The 12,171-nt window shown below is 35.8% G+C and overlaps 1 long non-coding RNA gene across 1 annotated transcript; it reads left to right on the top strand.

Moving 5' to 3' along the window:
- Positions 1-1,391: 1,391 nt before the first annotated feature.
- LOC120860740 lies at positions 1,392-10,960 on the top strand. The gene is made up of 2 exons (XR_005720417.1): positions 1,392-1,813; positions 8,352-10,960. It is a non-coding gene; the product is annotated as an uncharacterized LOC120860740 (long non-coding RNA).
- The last annotated feature ends 1,211 nt before the right edge of the window (positions 10,961-12,171 follow it).

Raw genomic sequence — 12,171 nt, 5'->3', positions numbered from 1 at the left:
CTAAAAATTATCTTTAATTTTATGCAGTTATTTTCATGTTGATGTATCCCTATTGGTATGAAATATAATTTGAGATTTTTTGGATGAAACTGGAAAATTTAGTACCATTTTTAGGAGCCAAGCTGATCTTAACTGAAGTAGCTAGAGAGGACTGTGGCTCTAGAGCAGGGTTTGAAACAGTGCCCCTCCAGCTTAAAATCTTTACCCTTAGGAGGATTAATAGTTATTGACTATGTATCCACAAGCCTCTGTATTTACACCTTCTAGTAGCCTTGGAAACTATAAAACCTCAGTCCCAAAGCTGTTCTATTTTCCTTTCCAATGTCAAGTCAGCTCTCCAACGTTGAAGTCTGATGATGCCTTCAGAGTGAATTGACAAAACTTAGAGGGCACAGCTGTTTGTGTTAAGAATATGAATTGTCTTAGAGAAAAAGCAAATGGTCCAGGGGCACACTCCCCTTGAAACTTACAGTTAAATCTGACCCACAGAACTCTGCATTCTCCCAGAATACCAGGTTTTATATCAGACATATTGTGTAAGGAAGTCAAATGTACTTAGGGTTTTCATGCTGTTTAGATACATATCTGTTGTGTTTTTTAAAACACAATGTCATTGGATGATTTTTTTCACAGTATTTTCCATATCAGTGTTCCTGTCTAGGATGGCAATCTATAACCACAATTTTTTTTGTTGTTTTGGAGGAAGACCTATACAGTTAATTTTTTTTTAATTTAAATTTACTTATTTTAATTGGAGGCTAATTACTTTACAATATTGTGTTGGTTTTGCCATACATCAACATGAATCCTCCACGGGTGTACACGTGTTCCCCATCCTGAACCCCCCTCCCACCTCCCTCCCTGTACCATCCCTCTGGGTCATCCCAGTGCACCAGCCCCAAGCATCCTGTATCCTGCATCAAACCTGGACTGGTGATTTGTTTCTGATATGATATTATACATGTTTCAATGCCATTGTCCCAAATCATCCCACCCTCGCCCTCTCCCACAGAGTCCAAAAGACTGTTCTATACATCTGTGTCTCTTTTGCTGTCTCGCATACAGGGTTGTCGTTACCATCTTTCTAAATTCCATATGTATGCATTAGTATTCTGTATTGGTGTTTTTCTTTCTGGCTTACTTCACTCTGTATAATCGGCTCCAGTTTCATCCACCTCATTAGAACTGATTCAAATGTATTCGTTTTAACGGCTGTGTAGTACTCCATAGTGTATATGTACCACAGCTTTCTTATCCATTCATCTGCTGATGGTTATCTAGGTTACTTCCATGTCCTGGCTATTATAGACAGTGCTGTGATGAACATTGGGGTACACGTTGTCTATAACCACAATTTTTTCTAATTATTAAAGCATAGCAAATCAAGTAAACATCCTGTGTAGCCATTTCTATATTAGAAATACTTTTTTAGACTTACAAAAAGCATTAGAGTAATAGCTTACAAGGTAGCGTGTAACTGTTGTTGTTGTGAACAGAATTAGATACTGTATTTTTTAAACATCTATTGTAACAAAAAATGAGTGCCTGTCAGATATTGCCAGTGACAGTAATTTGAAAATAGTCAAAGTTATATAAACAGTCATGCTGTGGGGAAAATATAGCAAGTTATTATTGACAGCTATGTGGTTTGAAGGTAAGATGCTCTGCAATAATTCCCATAATTTTCTGTAAGTTGTATAACTAACTTGGCATTGATTTATCTTCTAGATGAAATGAATGATCATCAAAATACTCTCTCCTACATCCTGATAAACCCATCTCCAGACACCAGACTGGAGCTGAATGATGTTGTGTAAGTTGATGTATCTCGCATAAGGCCTGTGTTTTCAGAAAACCACAAATTTACTTATTTTTATATTTTTATTCCCCCATAAAGCCCCATGCTGTTCTTGTGATATAAATACTTTGAAAATCAAAGTCTAATTTTGGTGTTCAATAAAAAAATGCATTTTGTGCACTGCATTGTGTATTGCTGTGTGTCGTACTATACAAAAGCATCATAGGATGGCAGAGGCATAGAAAACAGCTTGAAGTTTGTTTTCAATATATTGAGCAAATATACATTTGGACAAATGATAGAAAATCTGTGAAATGAAAAAAAAGAAAGAAGTTCAAAGGAAAACCTAAACTATACCACACTAGCTAATTCTAAATCCCTTAGACCTTTCAAAGGCAAGGTAAAATTGGTCAAAATCTTTATTAGGAAAGAGTCTATGGTAGTAATTTGTATTATGCATGTTAATAAAAGTGTTAAAGTGCCGCTTTAAAAGTGTGGTCTATATAGCATGACTTTGTCACATGAGTTAAGCATGGATTAAATGAGATAGTGTTTTTCTAAACTCAGAAAAGAAGGCATTATTGTGAGTTACTCTGATTATAATGATGGAGGACTTGAACTAGACTCTTAGAGTACATAGGATTTGTGCAGGTGGAGAGGTGAGAACATTCCAGAACAGGGAGATGGCTTGAGAAAATGCAGTACCTGGGCATCGCATAATGTGTGCCAGCTGGCAACACTACAGAGCCTAGTGTGACCAGAGTAAAAGCTTTGTATTGTTAGCATTTGCATTGCATAACTAGTTAAACATGATATTCAGTTCAGTTCAGTCACTCAGTTGTGTCCAACTCTTTGCGACCCCATGGACTGCAGCACGCCAGGCTTCCCTGTCCATCGCCAACTCCTGGAGCCTACTAAAACTCATGCATATTTAGTCGATGATGCCATCCAACCATCTCATCCTCTGTCATCCCCTTCTCCTGCCTTCAATCTTTCCCAGCATCAGGGTCTTTTCAAATGAGTGAGTTCTTTGCAGTATTGGAAACATATTAAGCCTGACTTTGGAAGGACCTTAGATTAGAAAATAAAGAATTTATACTCAATCTTCTAGGTAATAAGAGCATTCGGTTACATGAGCAAGAAAGTAGCAAAATTTTAGAAGTCATTTTGACAGCTGTTGATGTAAGCCTAGGAGAGAAATTCCTTATGAGAAGCTGCTCCCAAGATCCATGGTTCTAAGGATTTTCTAGACCAAGTCCTGCTTATACAAGGTAGTTAACTCCAGATTGTATTAGTGACATAAAACCAATGCCAAAGATTCAAAAGAATTGGTGGGTGTTAGGTCCACAGGATGTGTGTGTGTCTATAACCAGGAACATAAGCAATAAGGCCAGTGACTAGGAAGTGCGAGGACATTCTGTGAGGCAGAGCATAAAGTGGATCTATGCCAAGTGGTTTAAAACTAAAGTTGGTATTAATAATATGCTAGCAGTTAGAAGCCTACTTGTAGATGTTGCCAGTTTTCTGGGAGATTTCAGCTGGGATTGAAAGGGTTCTTTTTTTTTTTTTTGAAAGACCTGTCTAGGAAGCAATGGAATTGATTGGCAGGATAGAGATAAGATTCTGTCATAACATCTGGATGAGGGTTGTAAAAGCAAAAGCCTATGGAATAAATTTATGGAGGCAAAGCCTATGGAATAAATTTATGGAGGCAAAGTTTAAGACTTGTTTATCATTCTGGGAATTGGAAAATAACAGCCCTCACATGGTTTTAAGAGTTAGAATCTATGTGGTTGCAAAAAAAAAAAAAAAAAAAATTACTCTTTAACTGAAACAAGTCAGGATGGTGAGGCACTTTTCCAAGCAGAAAAGAGCAGTCTTTGGGTGAGGAGGAGAGAGAGATGAGGAGCTGGGGTTTCGGTACATTGTTCAACGCACTAATGGAAATGTCTAGAAAGCTTACGGGGATATAATGCTGAGCTTTGGAAAGAAGTTAGTTCTACGTAGAAATTAGTTATTTTTTTCATCTTCTAAATGAATGAAACTTAAAAGAATTAGTTTTTAAAGATAAGATACTTAAAGAAGAAAAAGTAGAAGAATGAATGTTGGCCTATTGAGTTACTACTGAGTTTTAGGGCCAAAAGATGAATGTGCTTCAAAAACTTCTCAGAAAAATAATATCAGCAGGAGTAACTCTGACCCAAAATCAGTGTGAAAAGATTTTATATAAGGCATCAAAGCAAACTAGCAAAAAACATAATAACTTTTTTTTTCTCTTTGCCATCTGATAGTTAAAATATTAGAACTTTGAGGAATCAGATGATGATAATTCCAGCTGCTAATTGTCTTAAGGCAGCTGTCAAAATTTATATCCAGTGGTGATGATGAATTTATGGAGCACTTTAAGTTAGATGAAAATATCTTATTTGTGACGCACCTGGCTTTCAACTGTGCATTCTGGAGACTGCACTTCGTATATAATTAAAATATGATAAAACTGTTCTGTTTTTCTTGTGTCCGTATTTACACATGTCTTTCCTCCTTTGACCCATAAAAACAGGCAATTTTTATTAGTTATCCAGTCTGGCCTTGTAGTCCCAACTTTTGTATGCTTCTTTTTCAAAGTTTCAATTATATATATATTTTAAATTGATCATACCATAACAAGTCATAAGTTTTTTGAGACTAATATGATTATTTTCCATGATTATATTTCATGAAATGGTAAGATCATGTTAACCTTTTGAGTATATGTACCTAGCCTTCTATCAAGTAGATTTTGTAACTCAAAATAATTCCTGAAACTTTTTAAAACTCAAACATAAAAATAAAATATGGATGTTACGATATATATAGGAAAAATAAGCATGGGATTTTCTGCCTTTTAGATACTATTATTTGTATTAGTTTTAAGCTAAAACATCAAGTTGACTACTATTAAAAAAAAAAAAAAGACTCCTTTGCCATGGTCTGTATTTTGGGCATTGAGATAATTACATTTTTGTATAACTGGAGAAAAAAAAAAAAAGCTACCATGACAAGACGTACAAAAAACACATTCAAGAAATTTATGTTTTATTAGACTCATAAGTTTAGTAGTGATTATAATATGGAAGGGGACTCTTGCAGCTAAATCAATGAATTTAGGGGATAACAGATTATACCCAAGCTTTTTATGGTTTTCTAAAGAACCACATTCAAAAGTTCATTTTAATTGAAGGCACAACAGTAATTTGATTCAAAGAACCATAAATCACTAGATGATATGGTGATAAAAAGTTTAAAGGGCATTTTTAGTTTTCTTCAATGATCTACCATGCTATCGATATTCATAGTAATTATAAAGCAGGCCCATGGATAACAAAATCCAGTCAATAGATCCAAGTATGCCAATTTCAACTTTCATTTGAGAGAAGAAAATAGACTACAGTGCTTTAAATTGCTCTTCTCATTTTCATTAAAGGACATCAGTTCAGTTCGGTTGCTCAGTCCTGCCCGACTCTTTGTGACTCCATGGACTGCAACATGCCAGGCTTTCCTGTCCATCACCAACTCCTGGAGCTTGCTCAAGCTCATGTCCATCGAGTTGGTGATGCCATCCAACCATCTAATCATCTGTAAGCCCCTTCTCCTCCTGCCTTTAATCTTTCCCAGCATCAGGATCTTTTCCAATGAGTCAGTTCAGGTGAGTCACAACAGGTGGCCAAAGTATTGAAGTTTGAGCTTCAGCATCACTCCTTCCAATGAATAGTCAGGACTGATTTCCTCTAGGATTGACTGGTTTAATCCCCTTCCAGTCCAAGGGAATTTCAAGAGTCTTATCCAACACCACAGTTCAAAAGCATCAATTCTTCAATGCCCAGCCTTCTTTATGGTCTAATACTCACATCCATACATGACTACTGGAAAAACCGTAGCTTTGACTATACAGACCTGTGTTGGCAAAGTAATGTCTTTGCTTTTTATTTTATTTTCTTAACTTTAAATTTATTTATTTTAATTGGAGGCTAATTACTTTACAATATTGTATTGGTTTTGCCATACATCAACATGAATCCACCACAGGTATACACATGTTCCTCATCCTGAACCCCTCTCCCTCCTCCCTCCCCATATCATCCCTCTGGGTCATCCCAGTGCACCAGCCCCAAGCATCCTGTATCCTGCATCAAACCTGGACTGGCGATTCATTTCTTATATGATATTATACATGTTTCAATGCCGTTCTCACAAATCATCCCACCCTCTCCCTCTCCCACAGAGTCCAAAAGACTGTTCTATACATCTGTGTCTCTCTTGCTGTCTCGCATACAGGGTTATCATTACCATCTTTCTAAATTCCATATATATGTATTAGTATACTGTATTGGTGTTTAATATGCTGTCTAAGTTCATCATAGCTTTTCTTCCAAGGAGGAAGCGTATTTTTATTTCATGGCTGCAGTCACCATCTGTAGTGATTTTGGAGCCCAAGAAAATAAAGTCTCTCACTGTTTCCATTGTTTCCCCATCTATTTGCCATGAAGTGATGGGACCGGATACCATGATCTTTGTTTTTGGAATGTTGAATTTTAAGCCAGCTTTTTCACTCTCCTCTTTCACCTTCATCAAGAGGTTTTTAAATCCTCTTTGCTTTCTGCCATAAGGGTGGTGTCATCTGCTTATCTGAGGTTGTTGACATTTCTCCCAGCAATCTTGATTCCAGCTTGTGCTTCATCCAGTCTGGCATTTCACATGATGTACTCTGCATAGAAGTTAAATAAGCAGGGTGACAATATGCAGCCTTGGTGTACTCCTTTCCCAATTTGGAACCAGTCCGTTGTTCCATACCCAGTTCTAACTATTGTTTCTTGACCTGCATACAGATTTCTCAGAAGACAGGTCAGGTGGTCTGGTATTCCCATCTCTTTCAGAATTTTCCACAGCTCATTGTGATCCACACAGTCAAAGGCTTTGGCCTTTGTCAATAAAGCAGAGAACATCTATGATCCACTGTTCATAAATATGTCCAAATTAAAGGACATATTTATGAATATCTTCCTTTTGGTCTTTAAGAGAAGTACAAATCTTCATTAGAGTTCCCACTTTTAAGTTAGTTTCTCCATTTATTTGTGTGGCTCCTAACATTATTACAAAGTGATGAAATACTCATTGCATTTGCATCTGAACAAGACATTTTAGGAGCTGTGTTACATGTATTCACTTTCCACCTCTCAATTCCAAGTGCTCATGGCTTCCCACTGCCTCTAGAACAGAAATGGAAACTAATCCTGAAGCTGAAAGTCCTTCATTAGCATCTTTCTAGGTTTTTGTGAATTCATCTCCTGTCCTTTCCTGGTCGAACCACTCCTCTGAAGTCAAACTCATTTTCTGAATATGCCAAGGTCATCCCTGGAATGGAACTTTTTTCTCAGTCCCGTTTCCACTCCACTTCTACCTGGAGTGACATCAACCTCACCCCCGCAGTAAAACATTCCCTCATTGTCTCTTGTTCTTTTCATCTTTCTGTGGTGTTTGGAATTTCCTTTTCATCCTTTTATCTGCTTCATAAATTAAATCCTCTTCAGGGGTCAGAGAGTATGGCTTTTCATACCTCCAGATCCAGCTTGTAGTCTAGAGAAGCTCAAGAAACAGACACTCATATCATTAGGCAGTCTGAAGTAAACCATGCTTCTTGAAACAAATTCTAACATTGAAATTTGTGAGTTTGGCAGATGAACATTTACCTATTTATTAATAGAGTGAATTAAGGATAATTTTTTGATCCAATTGCTTAATATAGCATAACCTGAATTTTAGGTTAATTAATTTAAAATAGTATCTATGCATAATGTTCTTCATAGCATTTCTGAAATCATTAATTTTTTAGAATCATAGAATATTTAAATTAAAAGACTATAGAAATAATTTGATCAAATTATTAATAGTTATGAATGATAAAACTAAGAACAATCAAGTGATATAATCATGGCTAGAATTTAGGTCTCCTTGATAGAAAAATAGCCAAAGTAAAGAATAATAAACCAATATATTTAAAATGGATAACCAGCAAGGACCTGGTGTATAGTATATGGACCTGCTCAGTGTTACGTGGCAGCCTGGGTGGCAGCTGGGTTTGGGGGAGAATAGATACATGTATGTGTATGACTGAGTCCCTTTTTTGTTCACTTGAAACTATTGCAATGTTGTTAATCGCCTATACCACGATACAAAATAAAAAGTTCAAAAGAAAAAAAAATAGATCGACAAAATACTAGAATAAAACATAAATGTTTGATAAGGTGAACGTGGTGATGGATTGTAATTGAATGACAATGATTCATCATTCATCCATGTTCATCTTCATGTTTTTAGGTATAGAAATAATACAAGCCCTGCAAAATTTTACAGACCAAATAAACAGCAAGTCCTTCCACCAACATTATATAGAGACAAGTTTTGATAACCATAAACACTAAACAAAGAAACTTTAAGTAACAGTCTAAAGTGTCAGGATGGATGAGCTTTGCCTTTCGTTGCTACTGCAGTCATTTACTGTGTTTTCTTTTATTAGATACTTAATCCGACCGGATCCACTGGCTTACCTACCCAACAGTGAACCCAGTCGAAAAAACAGCATCTGCAACACCATGGTTCAGGACTCTCGAGAGGAAACTCAGCTTTGATAAAAAGAAAATAATAAACTGTTTTGTTTCCCCTCCAAGGATGTTGCTTGAAACAACTTTAGATCTTAGGAAAGAAAAAAGCATTGCTGGCATGAACTAAACTAGATTGGAATATATCCAATTCTCTCATATTTAAAAAAATCTATTCTCCTGGAATATAGAGTATTTTGAAACTTGAAGTACTGCTTGTTGGTACTCCTATTAATATCGGAAAGACATCAATGGAATGGTTTTGAAAACCTAAATCAGAACACAAAAATTTAAACCTGATATTTCCTTGTTTGACAATGATGCAAACTGTAGAAGCCAATTTTATAGAAAGTATTAAGGCTTTATGAAAGTAAACTAGAAATCTAACTATATTTGGTGCATCCCAGTGGACATAGAAGATGGTTGCTCCTCTTAAAATTAAATGTGTCCTATTACATTGCTGTTCTATAAAAACAGCTCATCATACTGTGTCTAGTCTTCTCTACACAGATAAACAAACTTATGTGGCTGACTTCTGTGTAAGAATCATAGTTTGCTTTAGAATATGAATCCTTCAGTCATTTTAACCTTTTTGTTGCCTTTTCATATGATATGATATCCATTTTAGAATTTGCCATGTTGATAGCATGTTTTATTACTCTGAAGAAATCAAAACAAACAAAAATAAATATCAACTACATGAAGTTTCCCTCACTTTATGTTTGACACACATTGTATGCCAAGAAAAGTATAAAAGCAAATCTGTATTGTTCTCCTAACATATTGTTCTCCTAAGAGAATACCTAACATAGGGAAAATACTTGAAACACATTTGTCGATTTAAGTTTACTCCAAGAATTGAAACTGAAATATTAAGTAAAGATTTTCATTACAATCTTGAGCTTTAACATTTTTTAGATATCTATATAGTATGTTTCAATAGAAAGATACTTTAAAAGAAACATAATTATGCTTTTTATAGAATACAAAGAATTTAAAACATGAGAAGTCCTCCTTTATGCTTTTAGCATTAAAGTAATCATATTCCAAAAAATGCTACATCAAAATTTTTATCTAATTTAACTGTACTTTAACATTGTGTGGAAAACATACAAAATAAAGATAGGAAGCTTGGGGGAATTCCCTGGTGGTCTCGTGGTTAGGCCTCTGTGCTTTCACTGCCAAGGGCCTGGGTTCTCTTTCTGGTCAGAGAACTAAGATCCTGCAAGCTGTGTGGTGTGGCCAAAAAGAAAAGGTAGTTTTTGCCATTTACGTTGAATGCAGACCATACAGACCATACAGAATTGGGCAGTTATAAAAGAAAAGTTGACCCTCGGTGACTCCAGTGCTCTTACCTGTACTGCATTAGACCCCTTCAGAAACAGGTTGAAAAACACAGAGCTTAGTTTGCAAGGTAGTTGGAATGTGTTGTCATTCCCATGAAAGAGATACTGAAAAAATTTAAAGATATTTTTGCTCCAAATTATTTTTCTGAATTTTACTTTGAATTTTAATTCAACAGAAGGTAGAACATACTAAAACTAGAAAGAGATGTGGTATCATTTCTTTACACAAAGAAGCAGATAAGTTGAAAAGAAAATAAGATTAAAGGTAACAGATAAATAAACTCTAACATTCCCCCTAATTCTGTGAATATAAAGTGTGAAATGATAGATCATAGCTGTTGTATAATCTGGCTTTGTGTTTGTGAAATGCCTATTTGTTGTTGTTTTTGTTTAGTATTTTACATTACTCTCATTTTAGAACAACATGAACACCAAGAATTTCCCCTAAAATAGGGAGACCCTATATTTAATTCTCTTTAACCAAACAAGGAAATAGAAACACAACTTAAAACAAAGATTGTATGCTTCTACATGTGTATATGCTATAAACACAGGTGAAATACAGTTGACAAACATAGTCACATAGAAATTATTCAAACTGAAGGCAGAATTGAATTAATATATGTAATGGAGAACAACAATAAATTTAATGAACTTGTTTCATATTTGCACATTGAAATTTAAGTATGATGTTTCTTTGAGTTGCCATGTCTTTACCCATTACAGTTGTGTTTAGGAATAAGTGTAAAGTTTTATGAAATCTTTTTCCTCCAATATCTCAAATTGAGTATTTTTGCATTATGACAGTTGCCAAGACTAGGGTTTTATGCTAGGTAGGACCTGACTATATTTCCTACAAAAATAAAAAATGTGTTTCATAAATTTTAAAATAATTATTTTTGACTATGAACATTAGTCCAAATTTAATATTTAACACAATTCAGATCAGCTTGCTATAATGATGATAGTTTATTACTCTTTCTGTTATTTAAAAAATAAAAACACACTTAGAGAAGCCTTTTAACAAATGGTTGCCTTTTTAAATTACTTACACTTGCACATGAAAATAAAATATGAAGTCAATATTAGTTCTTGTAACCCTATGGGATTTGATTCTGTTTATTGTCTATGTACCATTTTGCTACCAGTTACATTGCTTTAAAATAAATAATAAAATTATTTCTGATGATGAAAACATTTATTTTGGCAAAACTTGAGTTGTGTAGACAAATTATATTTTGATTTGCCACAGTTGTATTTTTTCCTGTCACTTTAATATTTCAAAACCAATATAAACATGAAGGTGATATCACTGGAAAAGTTAGTGATAAATAAACAGTTGTTAAATTACAGGAAGGACAGGAAAGACAGAGAGACAGAGGAGGAAGTGAACAGAGAGAAGGGAGGGAAAAGTAGAAAGGGAAAGAGACGACGAGAGAGAAAAAGGAAAAAAAAGGAAAGGAAAAAAAAAAAAAAAGAAACACCAATGTAGATTTAAAGGCCAGAAAAACAGTGCTTAGAGAAAACCAATTTTAAATGCAACGCTAGACTGTTGGTCAGGGAAATGGAGTAGAAACTTTTCTCCCCGTTACTTCTAAGTGCAGCTGGAAACCCTGGATATGAAGCCTAGCAGCGCCCTCTGGGCCTTCCTAGGGACAGACACACCATCCCCCATGTCCTAGGAGAAGAGTCAAGCAAGACCAAGTAGTATTAACTTAGCCAAAAAACAGAGTCAAGGACACTTCGTTCCTTAAGAGCTCTTAGTCATATTCTGAGCCATACCTTGGAGTTGTTCTGCAGATACTGAAACCCCTACAAGGGAAGACGTTGACTACATGCTGACCACCAGCACATAGATCCCAGACCAGCGGGAACCAGAAAATTGATACTTGAGATTCCTGAAAAACCATCCTGTTAGCTCACCCCCAACCAACCAGGAGGATGTATATGATCCAGGTGCATACGACCCTCTCCTTCGCCTTGCCTTTAAAAAACCCTTCCTCGAGAGCCACTGACAAGTTTGAGTGTTTTGAACACTAGCTGACTGTTCTCCTTACTTGGTGCCTGGCAATAAACACTGTACTTTCCTTCACCACTGCCTGGTGACCATAGACGGCCCTGCTGTGCCTCAAGCAAGCAGACCTAAGTTGGGGTGAACGACAAATACTATGTATCAATCCAGCATAAGAAGGCTGAAGAGAAGAAGGGAGATGGACTAGGGGACTATGGCTTGAGGAGCAGCATGATGATGGGTTCTCTGGGTTTTCTTTTTGCCTCCTACAATTACTTTGGATATTTGGAAACACCAATGTGCATGCATGCTCAGTCATGTGTGACTCTTTGTGACCCCACAGACTGGAGCCTCAGGCTTCTCTACCCAGGGGATTTCCAA

Source organism: Oryx dammah, unplaced genomic scaffold (genome assembly GCF_014754425.2).
Source record: "Oryx dammah isolate SB20612 unplaced genomic scaffold, SCBI_Odam_1.1 HiC_scaffold_11168, whole genome shotgun sequence".
Lineage (NCBI taxonomy): Eukaryota > Metazoa > Chordata > Mammalia > Artiodactyla > Bovidae > Oryx > Oryx dammah.
The sequence above is the reverse complement of the archived record's forward strand: the minus strand, read 5'-3'. Positions and strand labels throughout refer to the sequence as shown.